The sequence below is a fragment of the Dermacentor albipictus genome, unplaced genomic scaffold (assembly GCF_038994185.2).
Source record: "Dermacentor albipictus isolate Rhodes 1998 colony unplaced genomic scaffold, USDA_Dalb.pri_finalv2 scaffold_12, whole genome shotgun sequence".
In the NCBI taxonomy this organism is placed as follows: Eukaryota; Metazoa; Arthropoda; class Arachnida; order Ixodida; family Ixodidae; genus Dermacentor; species Dermacentor albipictus.
In genome coordinates this window covers 14,353,695-14,372,304 of record NW_027225566.1, presented here as the reverse complement: position 1 = coordinate 14,372,304, position 18,610 = coordinate 14,353,695, and the positions used below count along the sequence as shown (strand labels likewise).

The 18,610-nt window shown below is 45.8% G+C and overlaps 1 long non-coding RNA gene across 1 annotated transcript in view; it reads left to right on the top strand.

The window, feature by feature from the left end:
- LOC139051480 (uncharacterized) overlaps positions 1-18,610 on the top strand; it is a 187,652-nt gene that overhangs the window by 126,383 nt on the left and 42,659 nt on the right. The gene's annotated exons all lie outside the window — the stretch shown is intronic.

Here is an 18,610-nt window from a genome sequence, read left to right as displayed (position 1 = left end):
ATTTTTTACCGCGCGTGGAGCACCATGGAATTCTTGAAAAGGAGCGCGTGCACATGGGCTGCTTTGCGTAATCTTCGTGTACAAGGATCGGGAAGCGAAGCATTGAAAACACAAGGTCGCCATTGAAGACCTCGATGAAACAAGCACAGAGTTAACGAGCTTAGTGGCGTCTTGGTGTGACCACTGAACGCGTCTGTTTAACTCCATTTCCAGTGCCCCCACGAAATATGTGTGAACTCGGCTCCGAGACACTAGCACTATGCGCAATTCTCTTAAGCCGTGCCATGGTTCTATACAATAACACACAATATCAACGCAAGCTGACACTTCGTGCATTATGATGACTTGTATTTTTTGGCGCAAGGACCAGATATGGCGTAAATGCTCTGTGCGTTGTATTATGCATACACGACGCAGCCCCGAGCTGATGGCGCTTTCCTGTGAGGGAACAAGTGGATTCAAAATCGCTCCAAAGGACCTTTTACAAGCTATAACCATAGTCCTTCCATGGAAGAACTAAGCTATTACCGAGCTGGTTGCACAGCTCACCTTCGCAGTCAATTATTGCAAAGCGGGCGAATCTGAACAGGGGGCTTTCAAGTAGTTTCTTGTCTATGGCGCGCGCGACACCTTGCGCAAGTCATGCTGCGCATACCTGCGCAGCATCTATCTCGAATGCCATATTTCAAGCTCAACCTTTGGCGTACACGGACACAAACGCCGCAGGAACAAGAAAACGCAACAAAACACGTTAACAACAGTATGTGCTATTCCAAACAAATATTAACAATTGGAGAATAAAATAATAAGATTAAAGAGACTAAAGGAACCGCTATCTGATTTAGCCATTTCTTATTATTTCCGATTCCTCCAAAAATTTTATTATTGCGCGTTTTGCTATTTGTTGCCATTTTTGCGATGGAAATGAACCGAAAATTAGGACCCAAGCAATGTAATTATTGAGTCTGTACGACGGGCTGCTTCGGTTGAACGATTAAGCAACGGCGGTTTCCATCGTGCGTGCAGTAGATTTGATCGCGCATTTTATTTTAATTTTGTTTGTGCGATATGTTATTTGTACCTCGCAAAACGAAAATGCGGTTGGTTACAATTTTTCTTTGCAAACTGTTGCTCGGTTGTTCTAATCGCCAAATTTAACGGGGCAAACACCGCAAGTCTTGGTGTACGTCATGCGCTTCTTAATATTCGGTGTTGAAGCTACTGGCCTGGTTCGATCTGATTGACGAGCCACCGCCAACGCAACAGCCGGCGAGACATGGCTTCGAGTCACCATGGTTAAAATTCAATCTTCGCGGGATTTTGAGGTGAGTCGCGCGACGATCCGAGTTACTCCCGGCGCCCACATCGTGCCGCCGTGCCCCTGGCAACATATCCCTCTCGCTGCTGTCGTCGTAATAAGAACGCGAGAAGTGGCAAAAATGCGGTTCGTTGTTCATTTATTTTTTTCTTTCAATTTCCTGTTTGGCTAATTCAAGCGTGCGGGCGCTTTCAAGGCTCCTTGTGAAACGCACAGGAAACATTCGAGGTGTTAGGCAACTCTATTCACCCTTTCTGGTCGATGCACCTGCGCCTTCGTTGCGCCCGCTTCTCGACTTGCAGCATTGCGCAGCTGCGTGTGAAAAGGCGTGCGTCTGCACAACGTCAAAACTTCAGAGTGGACTCAATCTCTCAATCTCGTTTGTCCTTTTGTATGAAAACCATCGCGCCGCTTACACAACGGCTGCGAAAAAAAAAAAAAGACGAGAAAAACCGAACAGAAAATATATAAACTGGCTTGGCCACTCTACACACTTCTGAATACTGGGCAGTGAAAAAGTGCTTCGCTCACGCTGTTAATGATGCAGCAAGTGTCCCATCAGCCTTCCCAGCGAAGCCATTCCTTTTGCTCCTTTCCAGAGTCTAGAGAAAAAAAAGACGTGTCTTTTTGTGCGTTTCCTTCTGCGGTGCCTTCTTCGGCTGGCGCGGCTTTAATCACTATTAGCGTTGCTGCTCATAATACCCATCCACTGGTGGGACGAGTGCGTTTCCGCTGCGGTGCGCAAGCGAATCGACGAAGCGTCGCATTCCGCGGGTAATGAATTAGTCCGGGAGTTCTCCCGGCTGCACTGCCGTCCCGCGCGCCCGTGTCCGTGCATGCGTGCGTGTTAGATGTATAACTTGGTAGCAGTGTCCACTTAATCTTCCTGCTTCTGCACTGCAGACAAGCGAAGACAGGCCCTGCGCCGGGAGAGCGCGTTTCAGGAGCTGCGGCGGCGTGCGCACCCGTCCGGTAGCCGCGACGTCCCGGCGCCTCTGGTGACGCCAGGCTAAGCAGCGTGGATTTAGCCTCACCGTAACAGTTGCGTGCAAACTAGATCTTCCAATAGAGTTGCTGGCTGGCATTCTACTGCGCTGATCACAAGTGTTCTGGAATGTAAACTTGCGCGAACACTTTGTTCCCCGGAAAATAAATAATAGGGCACACTATCAAACTATGAATGCCACAACTGGCCCTATAATATTGCAAGACATCTAAGTTTACACGAAAAGTGACCGCGAGGCTCTCTTTCATGATGCACTCAACTGTCTAGTTAATTTTTCGTGCCCGTTGTTCAGTTGTGGTATCGATGCCTTCTATCGACGTCTTGTAGTGGGCAGTGAGAGCGTGGGCTGGTTTGTATTAAAAAAATTTGGAGGACGCTTAAGCTTCGCCTTTAAGAGTCGATCTCCGATAGCGTTCAAAAATTCCTCACTGCTTTTCACGATTCCAGGCAACTAGAGCGTATGTAGTCGTAATGTTTACACCGGGAAACGCTGGCCGCGAACGCTATGCACGGGGGCGGGCTTTCTTGTAGAAATGCTGCATCTTGCGTGGACCGCGATGCGACGGAGGCGAGCGCCAGCTGGAGGTATTGCAAAGAACCGAGCTGCGCGCCGATCCGTGTCCCCCAAGACACGAGGGCGCCGGCGCGCACTAATGGCGGATGCCACGGCTGGTTTGTGAATGGTAGAAATGCTGGAAAGGGGGTATGTTTGAGTTTTCATGCAACATAAATATGTTTTCTCGTATAGTAAAATTTCAATCCGAGAGCTATCATGTCTGTAGGTTCTGTGTGTGTCATAGTTTACCATTTTTCTGCCTATTTTATCATGAGAAATGAATGAATTCCTTGCGTCACATGAACAGCCTGGGTATGTGTCGTCCGAAAATCAGATCGCAGAACGGTTTCTGACGCCGGCGCCGTATCTTGTGCGACACGGGCTACTTAACGCTATTGCGTTATTACTCTCATCACAGCTGACTGCGGCTGGTTAACCAAACGAGCTGTGGTGGCGGCAGCCTTCCAGGAAGGGTGTATTGGCAACGAAGCAAAACTCTCGGCAAGCCGTAGCAAGACACGTCGAACAACGTCTTCTAATTTCAAGCTTATTTGAGGCCCTGATAGCACGTATACACTCTCTATGACGGAACTCTAAATTCAAGTATTAAGTCATGTATTCTGAACACTTGTTGAGGTAGTTCTGACAATACGCAATACAATAGTACGGAGCAGTGGAATAAAAATGCGGATTTTCTTGGAAGCTTACATATAGTACGGCGTAGAAACAATACAATATTTTGCTGTAAAAATTAACAAACCAAAAAAGACAAACTCAAAAGTACGATGACATGATAACGTTGCTCTCTCGCTGCAGGACAAGAAAAGGAGAGCTGATAATCGAGAATGGTCTGGCTGATCCTTTGATTTTACCGTTTCGTTAAACTAAGGTTCAAGCCAGCAGTTCATGAACATACCAAGTTCAGCTTAATTAGTTGATATTTAGGCAGAGCCTCACATTTTCGTCAGAGAAGTTAGGTTTCCTTTAGATTGAGTAGGTTCACTCTTGAAAATATATAGATACGACTTGCTGAAAACAACAACATAGCAAAGCCCAGGTCATTCCAGGTTTGTAATCTGTCCAGCCTTTAAGACTTCTGTTGAATTGCACCAAATTCTCCGTTTGGTATTTGCAGTTCAAAAGAGTGTTTGATGGCACGTCCGGCTGAAACAGTTCCGGAAGCCTGTTGGTATTACTGCAAAATGTGTTACGGAATATATTCATATTGCTACAGGCGTGTGGTATTTGATTGTTCGAACGAGGCGCGTGGGTGCCATCCCCCGAGAAAAGAAGAGGAAGAACGTACTGGGCTTGCGCTGTGAATATAACCGGTCAGCGCAGCAACCACTGTTGTAAATATAGCCTGTAAATAGTTGCTCGTCTTACTGACTCGTCCTTCGCGTAACATCGTGGTGGAGGTGGAACGTTCCCCGTCCTCGCCACGGACCTCTGAAGCAGCCGCACTGTCGTCTTCTCAGCCATTGCTTCCGATGGAACCACGCCGTCGCCATCTACGCCTACGGCGCCAACCACAACGTATGTTACGGTTCCTAGTCTCCGTGATCCTGGGACATTCTGCGGCCAAAATGAAGTTGACGTCGACGACTCGGTCAGCACATATGAGCGTGTTAGCCAAAGCCACCACTGGGACCCTACCATCATGCTTGCCAATGTGATGTTTTATCTGGACGGGACACCAAGTGTCTTGTTTCGCACCCATGAGATCGAGCTTCCAGCTGGGACATTCTCAAAGAGCTGCTTCGCGGCCTATTTGGCAACCCATTAGGTCGCCAAGAGGCTGCGCGAAAAGGGCTTGCCACCCGTGTCCAGTCGTCGTCCGAATCGCATGTCTCCTACATACAGGAAGTGCTCGCGCTTTGCAGGAAATTCGATGAGCACATGACCGAGGTTGACAAGGTGGGCCGTACCCTAAAAGGCATCGCGGGTGATACCTTCAATTTGCTCGTCTATAACGACGTTTCTACCGTCGACAGCATCGTCAAAGAATGCCGCCGCTTCGGGTTAGCCAAAAGCCGCGGCGTCATCCCACAGTTTTCCCGGCTCCCAAATACCCCTGCCACGTCCTCTTGCTCCTTTCTTACCGCCACACAACCATTTCAAGAGAACGTCATACGTATCGTTCGCCGTGAGAAACAGTGCCACAGGAGCTCGCAAAGGCACTCGTAAATTGAGTTTGCACAACCAAGAGGATATATATCACAAGCAGCATCGTCAACTCCGTCTAAACTGATGCACGGAATTAAGCGCAACACCCATAGTGGTCCTGGATTGGGCTTAAATCTACCCCTCGAAAAGATGTAGTTCCGTGTTAAATGCTTCGACCTAGGGGTAAATACCTTGAATCACTCAGGTTTTCTGTTTGATATTTCCATTAAGACGTTCATATTGTTACAGATGACATCGGTTTATTAACAAGATGATAGATGGTTAGCGTAGAGCAAGGGACAGGATGGTCATGCAAGGCCAACAGGCAGCCGGTCAGCTCCTCTCGCACACCTGTACTTTCTCTTCCTTCGGCTGTGTTGTACGGCGTGACAGCTTCTCCGGGGGCAGACGAAGCTCTCCGAGCGAGTTTTGTAGCCCGATGGTGGTACAGTTTCAGTCGGGCGACGTGCACGACTTCCGTTTTACGTAACCGCCGGTTGTGCGAAGTCACTATTGCGATGACGTATGTCACGTCACTCAAGCGTTTCGGCATGACGTATGGGCCAGGGTATCGTGCCAGAAATTTCGCGTACCGCCCCTTTTTCCGTACAGGTGTCCAAAGCCAAACAAAGTTCCCAGGAGCACATGCGACGAGCATATGTAGAGCGTCATAACGAGCCTTCGAACGATCTGGAGAGGAGAGAGTCCGGAGGCGAGCCAGTCGACGGGCTTCTTAGGCACGACATAAAGTCTGGCCTATTGAAGCATCATCATGTGGAGACCAGGGGAGGATGGTGTCGATGAAGCTTTCGATGTTGCGAGCATTCAGAAGAAAGAAAGGAGCGTCACCTGTGACTTCATGCTTGGCACTATTGTAAGCGTACGTAACAAATGGTAAAATAAAATCCCAATTTTTGTAATTTGTGGAGACATACATGGCAAGCATATTGGCCAGGGTGCGATTCGTGCGCTCAGTGAGGCGCTTTGTTTCCGGGTGGTAAGGGGTCGAGTGCTGGTAATCACATTACAAAGACGCAGTAATTCTTCGACAACGTCCGCATTAAACTGCCGCCCACGATCACTCATCATAAGGCGTGAAGCACCGTGGCGGAGAATAACGGAGCACAGCAGGAAAGATGAAACATCCACTGCTGAAGCCGAAGAAAGTGCCATCGTCTCACTATATAGTGTCAAATAGTCCGCACACACAACAATCCAGCGACGTCCGGTAGTAGACTCGGGAAAGGGACCCAGCAAGTCGATACCAGCTTTTTCAAATGACGAGGTTATCGGCCCAACTGGCTGCAGTGCAGCCGCAGAAGGCGTCGTTAACTATTTATGGCGCTGGCAAATTGCACAGGTGGAAACTTACAGCTTCGCCGTCTTCCAGAGCTTGAGCTAATAGAAACGCTGGCGCAGTCGCTAGAGCGTACGAGCAAAGCCAAGGTAGCCTCACGGGATGTCATCGTGCATGGCCTGAAGAACCACAGGTCTCAATGTCTGGGGAACCACGAGAAGTGGAGCGTCGTCAATAGAATAATTCGTCTTAAACAGTAAACTGTCAGCAGTAATGAAAAGTGAACCTCATGCTGATGACCGACCGGCGGCAAGAATGGGTCTTATGGAACAGTCATACTGTTGCTCACACTTGAAGACGGTGAAATCAGGAAATTTTGTGCGCAAACAAACAGGGACGAAGAATAGGGGCAACACAAGGACGAGCGCTTTCTAACAACTGGTTTATTTTTGAAGAACTACTTACTTAAATACCCGCAGAACTGCGCGATCTAGTCAACAGAGCACCCTACAGCGCATATGATACCCGCTGATCTGCGCCATCAAGTCAAAAGAGCAACGTCAATATTACATATAACACTTGTGATAAAAACGACGTGGACAAAAGCCACCTGGTCACACTAAAAACAGCAAAGTGCATAAAAACAACCACTTACAATAAAATGCGTTAAAGATGTGATGATAGAAGCGAATTTTCTTTATCTAACAATGAAACAGAAGGATGGCTGATGCATTTATCTTTTTGTTTTTCTATCCAGTATGCTTCCACGATTTCCCTAGCGGTTTGATTCCTATGCCTGTATAAAATGTCTGTGCTAGTAAGGCAAGGGGAGCAACCATGTTCTTGGCAATGCATTGCCAAATGCGTACTAGGGCGACCTTTAAGGCTAGACAAGTGCTCCCTTAACCTAGTGTTAATGCATCTCCCAGTCTGCCCTACGTACACATGACCACACGTCATAGGAATCTGGTAAACAACGTTCTTCGCGCAATCAACAAATTGGGTCTTGCGCGGATGTTTAACAGTGCATTCTTTCTGTACATCACCCTTACTTTCAAACTTCTTTTTAACCTTGGAACACACACTACCTATTTTGTTTCTTGCCGAAAATACTACTTTTACTTCATAACAACCAGCCACTTTTTTAAGTCTGTGTGAAAGGCCGTGCACATACGGAATCACTGAAACATTGGAACCTCCATCCTTCTGCCTTTGATTCTTTGTGCATTGTGCTTTATCCTTGTTTAGTTCTTTCATTAGTCTAGCACACGTCGCCAGCAACACAGCGAGCGGGTACCCAGCCTTTCTCAACCTGCCAACTTGCTCAAAGAATGCAATCTTTACAGTGTGGAGGCATGACTTAAACAACGCTGACCGGAAACACGAAATGACTATTCCATTCTTCACAAGCCTTGAATGGTTTGAGGCATAGTTCATTAGCGGTTTTCCAGCTCGGGGTGAGAAAGACCAACACACATGTTCCGGTAGGAATGTTAACTTGACATCAAGAAACTGTAGCCTCTTATCTACCGGTACTTCCGAAGTAAATGTTAAGCCCTTTCCCAGAGAATTGAAGGCTTCTACAACCCTATTTCTGAAAGCACCCTTGTCTACAGGACAACCTACACCTTCTAAATCTTTTACCAGCTCTCTGTCTATGCTTCCCAAAAAAATGCTACTTAGGATGGGAGCTACCTTTGACCCGATGCACACACCCCTTGCCTGTATATAAGTTTCACCACAGAACCCTACATGTGTATTCGCTAAATAAAAATGCAGAAGTTCAAGAAAGGATTCAACGGCCATGCCGTTGGGAAGCATAGACAGAGAGCTGGCAAAAGATTTAGAAGGTGTAGTAAGTAAGATATACAGGTATGTCGATGACTACTTGATTTTAGGTTGTCCTGTAGACAAGGGTGCTTTCAGAAATAGGGTTGTAGAAGCCTTCAATTCTCTGGGAAAGGGCTTAACATTTACTTCGGAAGTACCGGTAGATAAGAGGCTACAGTTTCTTGATGTCAAGTTAACATTCCTACCGGAACATGTGTGTTGGTCTTTCTCACCCCGAGCTGGAAAACCGCTAATGAACTATGCCTCAAACCATTCCAGGCTTGTGAAGAATGGAATAGTCATTTCGTGTTTCCGGTCAGCGTTGTTTAAGTCATGCCTCCACACTGTAAAGATTGCATTCTTTGAGCAAGTTGGCAGGTTGAGAAAGGCTGGGTACCCGCTCGCTGTGTTGCTGGCGACGTGTGCTAGACTAATGAAAGAACTAAACAAGGATAAAGCACAATGCACAAAGAATCAAAGGCAGAAGGATGGAGGTTCCAATGTTTCAGTGATTCCGTATGTGCACGGCCTTTCACACAGACTTAAAAAAGTGGCTGGTTGTTATGAAGTAAAAGTAGTATTTTCGGCAAGAAACAAAATAGGTAGTGTGTGTTCCAAGGTTAAAAAGAAGTTTGAAAGTAAGGGTGATGTACAGAAAGAATGCACTGTTAAACATCCGCGGAAGACCCAATTTGTTGATTGCGCGAAGAACGTTGTTTACCAGATTCCTATGACGTGTGGTCATGTGTACGTAGGGCAGACTGGGAGATGCATTAACACTAGGTTAAGGGAGCACTTGTCTAGCCTTAAAGGTCGCCCTAGTACGCATTTGGCAATGCATTGCCAAGAACATGGTTGCTCCCCTTGCCTTACTAGCACAGACATTTTATACAGGCATAGGAATCAAACCGCTAGGGAAATCGTGGAAGCATACTGGGTAGAAAAACAAAAAGATAAATGCATCAGCCATCCTTCTGTTTCATTGTTAGATAAAGAAAATTCGCTTCTATCATCACATCTTTAACGCATTTTATTGTAAGTGGTTGTTTTTATGCACTTTGCTGTTTTTAGTATGACCAGGTGGCTTTTGTCCACGTCGTTTTTATCACAAGTGTTATATGTAATATTGACGTTGCTCTTTTGACTTGATGGCGCAGATCAGCGGGTATCATATGCGCTGTAGGGTGCTCTGTTGACTAGATCGCGCAGTTCTGCGGGTATTTAAGTAAGTAGTTCTTCAAAAATAAACCAGTTGTTAGAAAGCGCTCGTACTTGTGTTGCCCCTATTCTTCGTCCCTGTTTGTTTGCGCACAAAATTTTCAATATGAATATGTTCCAACTAGGCCGACTCGCAGTTTTGCTTGAAATCAGGAAACTGTTCGGAGATGGTAAGGAGGTATTCATCTAAGTTATCGCCTGTATCTCGCATGCTTGCTGACGGAAGGCAAGATAAACAGTCAGCATCGGTGTGACAGCGGACACTCTTGTATTCAATAGAAAAGTTATATTGTTGAAGCCGTAAGGACAACCTAACTAATCGGCTAGGTGGATCGCGTAGTCCAACCATCCAGCAAAAAGAATGGTGGTTCCTTGCTATCCTGAAGTGGCGGCCGTACAAATATGGTCGAAACTTGTGGGTGGCGAAAACTACCGCGAGGGATTCCAATTTGGTTACGGTATAATTCAGCTCAGCTTTGCTAGAGGACGGCTTGCGTAGGCAATGACTTGTTGGCATCCAGCATATATTTGTACGAATACTGCTCTGACGGCAGGACCACTAGCATCGGTGTGAAGCTCAATTGGGGCCTCAGGATCAAAGTGACGCGAAATTGGAGCTGAGGTAACAAGAAATTTCGGTTGACAGAATGCAGACTCACACTAAGTAGTCCGTGTACACGGTGTATCGTTTTGAAGGAGTGCCGTGAGAGGATGAGCTAGGCGTGCAAAGTCCTTGATAAAACGGCGAAAGTACGAACATAATCCCAATAAACTGCGACCATCGTCGGCTGGTGGAAGTCACCGACGGCTGCAAGCTTCTGCGGGTCTGAGCGGATGCTTTCTTTGTCAAAGAGGAACTCTAAAACAAGTGTTTGACGCTCGCGAAAGCGGCACTTTTGGGAGGCCATAGTCCAATGCAAACAAGGACAACTTCCAATTGTTGGTTGTGCTCGTGAAATGTCTTCCGTAAATGACAACGTCGTCCAGGTAGCACATGCATATTTCCCAGCAGGGTCCGCGCCGAATCGCGTCCTTAAACCGTTCGAATGTTGCCGGAGCATTACACAGACTGAGAGGCATTACGTTAGACTCGAGGAGCCCATCCGGCGTTATGGCAGCAGTCTTCTCCTTGTCTGGGGGGTGCATAGATATCTGCCAGTAGCCTGAGCTCAGATCGACACAGAAGTACGAGGCCGGATGTGAACAGTCAATGGCGTCATCTATACGTGTAAGAGGATACACATCCTTCTTTGTCACTGCGTTTAGGCGCCTGTAGCCAACGCAAAATCACCATCAATTATCTTTCTTCTTGACCAATATAACTGAAGCTGCCCAAGGACAATTGGAATCCTGGGTGACGCCTTTCTGTAGCATGTCTGTACCTTGTTCGGCGATCACGTTCAGCTGAAGAAACACGGTACGGCTTCTGTCATATTGGCGACGCTGATCCAGTATTGATGAGGTGCTGTATACGCGGGACTGCGGTGGCGAACGTAGGCACCCTTGTGCAAAGTCAAACACTGAAGCATAGCGGGCAAGGAGCTCTTGGAGCGCTCGTTGGTGGGAAGATGGGAGGGACTTATTAATCATGCTCCTAAATTTTAAAGAGTGGTCGTGGAGTGACGAGTTTGCATCCGTGGAAGTAGCAACTGCATGACTGCTCACAACAACTTCCTCAAAGCGTGCTACGTTCAGCCCGGCAGGCAAAATAACTGACTCGGAGGACACATTCACCATCTACACGTGAGCACATCCTTCTACAACTTTGATAAGTGAGCGAGGGACAAGCACATTCTTCTTTAGAGTGATAACGTATCCGGGTTCAGTTAATACACAGCAAAAACCAACATGGGCGCATGATGTGCGCCCACGATGTGGTCACTGGGATGAATATTGCCGTCTGCGCTGGCACACGTACATCAGTGGACATGGAAAATACTTCTAGAAAATCGGATAGAACGTCGTCGAGCACTGGTAGTCTGACGTCGCTGCTGAATGAAATTTCACCAGCCTGCCGTCTAATGTTTCCTCACACTCCCGTAAAAAGTCAATACCAAGAATTACGCCATGCGGGGCCCGTGCGAGTACAGTAAATTCCTTTAGAAATGCCTTTCCACCAACGGTTACGACAACTGAACACACTCCCCCATGACGTAACAGTTCACCGCCAACTCCGCGAAACGTATTTCCGTTCCAAGCAAACATTACTTTGGGTCCTAGATGATTCTTGAAGGGAAGACACATCACAGACAAGGAAGCAGTAGTATCTACCAAAGCCACAGTATTTACACCATTGACACAAACACATACTTTCTTCTTTAACATGGCGACAGGCAGAGGCATTTAAAAAAGTAACCGTCCCTCGACCTCACCTCCATCGGCCGCACCAGCTAGTTTTCCAGCTGGGGCGGCCTAGGCGAGCGGCGACGCGAAGATGGCGATTGGCGTGTCCGGGTCGGCGGTGGAATCAGGCTGCGGCCAGATACTAGGGAGGCAGTCCTTGGCGTGTACTCTCGGTGTAGCTGACGAACAGGGACAAATGGTTGCCAGAATGCGGCTTCTTGCATACCGGGTGTATACGCTCGATCTCTCGGAGCACGCTGTGGGCAACGGCGGCAATACCTCGCGATGTGTCCCTGAGACAAGTAGCCGTAGCAAACATGTGGCCTGCGATTTTTATTGAAGTTGGGCACAGATCTCCAAGGCGTGTCGTTGGCAGGAGACGCACGTCCCAGCTTTCTGTCGAGCCGATGTTCCAAATTCGTAGGCTTTAGTTGCACCATAGTGCTCTGGGCATGGGTGTTGTGGTAAACGGGATGGTTGCTGTAGGCAGGTCGTAGCCAGGCTGCCGGTGCCTCACAGTAGCGCTTTTCAACGAAGCATTGGTGGCACAAGCGGTTGGCATCTGGGCCTTGAAAATGAGCCAGTTCATCTCTGATGACTCCTCGTACTAATGCAGCAAGGTCGTTAGAGGCAGATACGTCCACACTTGCTACTTTGGTCACGTTGTCCAGCTGACCGAACTTGGGATGAATGCGGCGTTTTTTAGGAACCTCGAACGTTCGACACTGATGCCTTAAGTCGGAGAGGCTAGTCAACTCTTCTTTAGAGGTCAGAAAATTGTATACAACTCGGGCAATTCCATTCAGTAGGTGTGCAACCTTGTCCTCGTCCGACATGCTTGCGTTCACAATTCCGCAAAGCTTCACGACTTCCTCAATGTAGGTAGTGTACGTCACTCCCGGTAACTGCGCTCGTCATGAAAGTGTCTGCTCAGCCCTGTTCGTTTTCGAAAGCGAATCACTAAAACATTTCGTTTCCCTTCGACGAAGCTGTCCCTTGAATTTATTAAGTCGTATTTTCAAAATAGACGCCAATATGTACAGATAAATAATTTCAGGTCCCAAGAGAGGTTTATACTTTCTGGAGTACCTGAAGGCAGCATTCTAGGTCCTTTGCTTTTTAATCTATATGTTAACGATATTGTAAATATTCATTTCAATGTAACATTTTTAATTTACGCAGACGACACCAGTATATTTCTAACATCACGTTCTTATACCGAGCTTATCACAACATCAAATGAAGTGCTCCCGAAACTTAGTACATGGTCTAAGCAAAACTGTTTAAGTGTCAACCCAACCAAAACTAAAGCTATAATTTTTCGTCCAAAGGGAAGCACCTCCCCTTTACTACATGGCATAGCCTATATTAATGCTCCGATTGAGTTTGTAGAACGCATCAAAATTCTAGGCGTTTATTTTTCTTCATCGCTGCTATGGAATGAACATGTAAACTTTGTAACGCAAAAACTGAGTCAGATAACAGGTATAATAAGCCGTAACCGTTACCTTCTTCCTATATCAGTTAAAGTACTATTATATAACGCCTTATTCGCCTCTCATCTCAATTATTGTCACCTCGTATGGGGCACTACAACTGATACGAATTTAAACAAATTATTTTTATTACAGAAAAGGATAGTACGCGTCCTAGCAAATGTTCCGTATGATTCACACACCGAGCATTTATTTGACAAGTTTAAAATTATCACAGCTCACGAAATCTATAGGCGTCGACTTTTGCAGAAGTTTTATTACATGAACAGGAAAAACGATTTATCCCTTGTTAGGCTATCATGTTTGGAAGAACGTGTCCCCTCACGTTTCACAAGAAACAAAGAACCCTGGACTGTGCACCAATTTAGGACTAATTACAGCTTACAAATGCTAAAAAACAACTTACCAAGGCTTTTAAATGCTTACTACAAATCTGGCATTCATATATGTGCCCTTACCCCATCAAAATTTTCTCGACTAATTCAGTGTGACTAATATTAATGTTGATGGCCAGCTGTTTCAGAAGTGCAGATTAGATGAGTTTACAGCTTTTTGTTCACATTTATATTACATATATATTGTGTATATATGTTTTTTTTCTGTCATATGTGAAACGTTTTGTAACTTCATTACGCGCAACTACTCACTTTTTATGCATTCTTGCAAAACTGTGTATTTTTTTATTGTTAAAAACACGTGGCAGCTCCGCGCTGCCCATGTCTTGTGGTCATGGGGGGCAGGGTGTTTTTTCAAGCTGCACTTGCAGCTTTTCTTCCCTGTCTCCCCCAATCTGTTGGAAATAAAGATATATTCAATTCAATTCAATTCAAAGTTGTGAGCGAGCCCTCGTTATTGTCGAAGCCCGTAAGGGCAGTTCCGGCAAGGAAAAAGACAGCGTTACAGAGCTGTGCAGACGCGCTCCATTCATTGTGGCAGCTGACCATGTGGTGGTGCCTCAAGCAGTCTTGGACGTACTCATTTACTATGCCTGAAAATCTGCGTGCTTCTCGATGAGGTGTCGAGTAGCCAGCTTGCCTTGGGAGACTGCTTTCTTCCGCAGTTTCAGCGCGAACGTCACCTCCGTCCGAATCACTCATGTCAGCGTATCCCGGTGGTAGCCCGGACAGCCGTTTGCTGCGTCGAAGGGGTAGTAGAGCTCCGTCGTCCAGAGGGATTTACCCAGCCCGTCCATCAAAATTGTTACGGATGGGATGGGTTTACTTACAAGATGATAGACCATTAGCGTATAGCAAGGGTCAGGATGGTCATGCAAGGCCAACAGGAAGCAGCACGCCCCTCGCTCACACCACTTCTTTCTTTTCCTTCGGCTGTGTTGTGCAGCGTGACAATATGAACAGCTAGGTCAACATAAACCCGTGTTGCCAACTAGAACTAAAAGAACGCGCTAGTCGAAACCGAAAAAAAAAAACAACTAAAACCCGCAATAAGAATACCGAAAATCCACTAACCGCAGACAACAATCACAATCACATTAAAAACTTCTTTTATTGGGTCTAAAAAAAACAAAGTAGGAAAAAGTTAGCACGGGCAGCAAAATCTTATTTTCCTGTCTATGGAGGGGTAAAACACATGAATTATCAGTATGAATAAGCGCTTTTTTGTGCGACTATGAAGGGCGGAAACCTTTTGCGAAGCGAAACTGTAAGAAAATGCTTACCTCAGGTACAGCCACTGGCCGGAAATTTGGGTGAACTGCCAGGTAGTGATTAAAATGAGAGAAAAATGCCACTTCTTTGATCATGATCATGTCCATCGTACCGATCTGGCCAATAACGTGAATGGGAAGCGTGTAACTGAAGGAGCATTTATCATTTCTTTGAGGACCAGCCCGCCGAGTAAGGATAGGGATTCTCATCTTAGGCGACATTCTCGGGTTTAACTTATAATCAATCACATTCAGTTGGCTGAAAACACGCTCAACATCCGCGTTGTGGCCCGGAAGCACCAGTACTGATCAATCAAAATTAGCAAACTGAATGTTTGTATGTATTTCCCTGAAGCCATTTCACGACCAAAAAATCCCACAAAGCGCGTCTCCGAAAATGGCGAAGACTGAAACTGCTACAAACGCAAGAAACTGCTAGAGCTGTAAATCAGATGAGCCACTTAGACATGAGGTGCTATTCCAGATATTGTCAATTCGATCATGTTGCCAAATTTTCTTCTGGCCACATTTTAAGCCAACCAGAAAGGCCATAGTGCAGCCCTTGGAGTCTGCTCTGGGCTGTCAAGATTGCGAATTTGACAATATAGCCGGGATGCCATTCTCGACATGGTTAACTTCTGCCATATTGTTAAATTGGTTATGACAGCAGTTTCAACCAGTCAGATAAGCCGTAGTAGCCCTCTGGGACTCTCTAATTGGTTCGAAACGGCGTCATTATAGAATTTCACAGTATGTCAGAATTTGTCAATGCCAATGATAGCACCCCAGAAAAGGACCACCACACTGTTTGTGGATGACTACCATAATTCCCTGTAACTTCCAAAGGGGCAAGGATAAGTGGAATGTTTGCGACACGTGGAGCACGAATCGTTGTTAAAAATTATAAGTATTCGTATCACCTAACAAGACGCCAACATTGCATGAACACTGCTAAAAGACCCGCCACCCGTAAGCGAAGAAGGTTTCCCATTAGGCAGCGCAAAAGAGCACCAAATTTAGCGGAAAAAGCGCTGGAATGGCAACACTGCATAAAACGCCAATTTCTAGCCTGAAGGAAAGGAAATGTTCAGGTTAGTTCTTTTTTTACAAGAAGTGCCTATATTACTTCTTTGAGGCTGAATAAACATGGTTAGAGGGACAGTACACCTTTGGTAGCAAAAATGTCCCGACGAATTTCCGCACCACTTTCGAGAGCTCAATCCCAAGCACCTGCTTGGCTTGGACTCCCAATACATGCGGCTACAGCGGATGCCATGGCAGTCAGCCGTGATCGACCAATCATGACGTACATTTACTTTTACATTGTGAAAGTGCATTACTACTAGACACCTTATTTGGCTGCCGCCTCACTATACAGCTTGCTTGCCTACAGTTAGGCCATGTACAACAATTACCATCAACCCTGCAGATCCCTATACCAGCCTTCCATCATAATTTCCAGCTGCTAGAAGACTATCGTCACTGTGTGTGTGTGTGTGTGTGTGTGTGTGTGTGTGTGTGTGCGTGCGTGCGTGCGTGCGCACGCATGTGTGTGTGTGTGTGTGTGTGTGTGTGTGTGTGCGTTTGTGTCAAAGACTTGAAAAATCATAGACTGATCATCTTACTGTCCGTTGCCTACAAACTATTTACAAAGGTAATCGCAAATAGAATCAGGAACACCTTAGACTTCTGTCAAGCAAAGGACCAGGCAGGATTCCGTAAAGGCTATTCAACAATAGATCATATTCACACTATCAATCAGGTGATAGAGAACTGTGCGGAATATAACCAACCCTTATATATAGCTTTCATTGATTACGAGAAAGCGTTTGATTCAATCTAAACCTAAGCAGTCATGGAGGCATTACGGAATCAGCGTGTAGACGAGTCGTATGTAAAAATACTCCAAGATATCTACAGCGGCTCCCCAGCCACCGTAGTCCTCCACAAAGAAAGAAACAAAATGCAAATAAAGAAAGGCATCAGGCAGGGAGATACGATCTCTCCAATGCTATTCACACGTGTCTACAGGAGGTATTCAGATACATGTATTGGGAAGAATTGGGGATATGAGTTAATGTAGAATACCTTAGAAACTTGCGATTCGCTGATGATACTGCCTTGCTTAGTAACTCAGGGGACCAACTGCAATGCATGCTGACTGACCTGGAGAGCCAAAGCAGAAGGGTGGGTCTGAAAATTAATCTGCAGTAAACTAAAGTCATGTTTAACAGTCTTGGAAGAGAGCAGCAGTTTACAATAGGGAGCGAGGCACTGGAATTGGTAAGGGTATACATCTACTTAGGACAGGTAGTGACTGCTTATCCGGATCATGAGACTGAAATATTCAGAAGAATAAGAATGGGCTGGGGTGCGTTTGGCAGGTATTCTCAGATCATGAACAGCAGGTTACCATTATCCCTCAAGAGAAAAGTGTATAACAACTGTGTCTTACCAGTACTCACCTACGGGGCAGAAACATGGAGGCTTACGAAAAGGGTTTTACTTAAACTGTGGACGACGCAACGACCTATGGAAAGAAGAATGATGGATGTAACGTTAAGGGATAAGAAAAGAGCAGATTGGGTTAGGGAACAAATGCGAGTTAATGACATCTTAGTGGAAATCAAGAAAAAGAAATGAGCATGGGCAGGACATGTAATGAAGAGGGAATATAACCGATGGTCATTAAGGGTTACGGAATGGATTCCAAGGGAAGGGAAGTGTAGCAGGCGGCGGCAGAAAGTTAGGTGGACGGACGACATTAATTAGTTTGCAGGGACAACATGACCACAATTAGTACATGACCGGGGTAGTTGGAGAAGTATGGAACAGGCCTTTGCTCTGCTGTGGGCGCAACCAGGCTGATTATTATTATTATTATTATTATTATTATTATTATTAACCTTGGCAAGCCAATATGTCAGCGCCAAAGCGTTCAGTTTTGGACATCTACATCGAAGTACATGATGGTGCTGCAACCTTCTGGAATAACACTTGGAGGTGGCAACAGAAACTCATCATCAACTTCAGCTTTATTAAATCTTCTAGTATACACTAGAAACGTACTCCTGGGCTAAAAGCTGCCATAGGCAGCTTGACTGGACCCAAGAGGCGTTGTTGTATATGACCGCGCGATAAGAGGGAGTACTCTGCAACATAAGCACTAAACAAACAGTTCAAAGGCAGTTCAACCCGTACAAAATCAATGTTGACATTTTCATATAGAAGCCTATTCACACGATAATTGACAGAAACAGACCACATTGAAGCATATCTAATAGGATTAAGAAAAAAAACTAAGGGCATACAAGTAGAATCGTTATACATGAATATATATTTTTACAAGTGAAGAAAACACATCTTCAATTCCCTGCGAGAAAAGTTAGTAGTGTCAGTATAATTATTAAGGATTTTGAGCCGCATCAATAAATTGGGAGGTAAACAATGCATGATAAATTACAAAACTTACTTTGAAGTTGATAAAATGAGCATCCCAATTAAATGACACAAAAAAGTGACACAGAAAGGGCTGGACGCACGGATTTAGAGATGCCACAACTCTGCGAACTTGTATATGCGCATTTCTTCCTCCTACCATCATCATCATTCATGAGTCCTTTTCCTCCCCGTCCATCTTCCCCAGGGTAGAGTAGCAGGCAAGAGCAAGATTTAGATCAGGTCCACCTCTCTGCCTTTCTGTAAATAAATATA